Here is a 2,273-nt window from a genome sequence, read left to right as displayed (position 1 = left end):
CCAAGGCTGTAAATCTTTACAGAAGCAGACTACTACATCTTTCTCCCACAAAATAGCTGGTGGATTTAAACTATTGAACTTGGTTAGCAGCCAAGGCATTAGCTATAGTCCCTTAAGAGTTCCAAACAGCTCCACTTTATTCTCAACCTTAGAGGGAAAGCATTTAGTCTTTCACCATTAAGTATGTTACCTGCAGGTTGTAATTGCTATTTCTCAATTTGACAACATTTCCTTTTATTCTTGTTTTTCTGACAGTTTTTATCATGAATGGGTATTGAATTTTGTCAAATGATTTTTTCATTGATTAATATGCTCATATGATTTTTCTTAATTTTTTAGCATGGTGAAATATACCGATTTAATTCAAATTTTTAATCAGCCTTGCATCCCTGCAGTCTTGCTTTTATGGTATTTCAAAGGATTAGATCAGACCCACTCAGATTATCCCAGATAATCATGCTTATTGAAACTCAAATGATTAGGAGCTCTAATAACATCTGTAAAACATGTTCACAGCAAAAACTAGATTACTCTTTCATTGAATAACTGCGGATTTTAGCATAAACAAGTTAAAGTTCTATTCAACCTAACTAGAAGACCCAGAAGTATAAATTACAATAACTGTTTGACAATACTTTTGCCCATAAATTTCACCAAAATTTTAAATACTAAAACAATAAAATATCAGTGAGTGTGTACAGTATCCACATACAATAATTTGTGAAAATCTGAATTAGTGTGGTATTTTTGGAATGTAATCTCAGCAGTTCAGTCAATCCTCGGTACCTGCCCTCCCCTCCTCATGGATACTCCCTCTTAGCCTTTGAAGGATTGCTTTGACCATTTAATAGCCTTTTTTTTTTTTTAACAGTTTTAAACCATGATTGTTTAAATCTGCAGATGTGGAGCCCATGGAACAGAAGGCCAACTCTATTTGTAAAAATTTAAAATAATTCTATGCTTTTCTATTTTAATCTGACTTCCTTGCTGATGTGTCTTTCCTTTAAGATAATATGCACATTTGCCGAAGAATTCAATTTTGGCAATTTTGGTTTGGGAGGGCAAAGGGTTCATGGGAGAGGTACATGTCCAAATCCACAAATCAGACCTGGGTCTCTGCGAGCAAAATTAGAGGCTAAAACCGGCTCAGAGCTGGCATTAGGGAAAATACTTGCTCATCATAGGGGAATGCTTCCTTCATCCAAAATGCCAGGATTATACTAAGAAGGAACATAAATCTCACATGAAACAGACCCTTACACTGGAGATGTTAATCTGAGCTAATATGAAGGTTGTTTTTCCTTTGCAAGTATTAATTGTGGTGATCCTGGGGGGAATAGGCTTGGGGTAAACACCACCTGCATTGGCAGCTGAGAGAATGAGATGAGAGAATTTGGCATCTGAACCACCCCATTATGTATGTTGCATTATGAGTGGAGTTTGTGGATTACATCTGTCCAAAGACTTTGGTTCTTCATTGCTAAAACAAAACAAAGCATATTGACAGACCAGTTATAGATGAGACACACTCATTTATCTAAGTTGGGCTTCAATCTGCCCTGAGCTATATATCATGCCATAATTAAGTTAGTTGGGGCAACCTAATTCCTAATGCTATGAGTATAATTCTTGACATTCATGGTGTTCCCAGTATTTGTTCACCATTTTTTTTCCTGGTCACAATAACAGGGAATAAAAGCAGATGAGGTAGGAGTACTGCTAAAGATTGTTAGCATCAGTTACCTTGCTTTCTGTTCTCAAACACACTAAATTAGGAAGGAGAAACATTTTCTTTATGGCAACGATGGGGTAACCACAGAAGAGAATTTGGTTTGACCAGCCAACAGGCCACATGAGCAGTGACTGAGCAGAAAGCCACATATCTTGCTGAGGTTTATGTTGGAAAATCATTCCTTCTAGAACTATGGATTACAATGAGACATTTTCTGAGGCTCTTCTGAGTTTATGAACAAGAGTAGTTGGGGAAATCCTGTGAGCTGTAGAATCACCATGATTGTATGCCACCAACAAATGAAAATATTTTTATTTTAGATTGGCAGAAAAGTTGGAAAGGAATTCAGGAAGAACATTCCATTCAAATTGCATCTTTAATTTTTATTTTTTTTTATTCCAATCTTATTTAAAAAAAAAAAAACCTGTTTTAGTCAAGTCCATTCCAGCTTATGTTGTTGTTGTTGTTATGTGCCATCGAGTCGGCCCCGACTCATAGCGACCCCTCCTTGGGTTTCCGAGGCAGTATCACTACGGAAGTA

This window comes from Orycteropus afer, unplaced genomic scaffold (genome assembly GCF_000298275.1).
Source record: "Orycteropus afer afer isolate SDZICR_OR568_19922 unplaced genomic scaffold, OryAfe1.0 scaffold00747, whole genome shotgun sequence".
NCBI classification, from domain to species: Eukaryota; Metazoa; Chordata; class Mammalia; order Tubulidentata; family Orycteropodidae; genus Orycteropus; species Orycteropus afer.
This window is presented reverse-complemented; position numbering follows the sequence as displayed.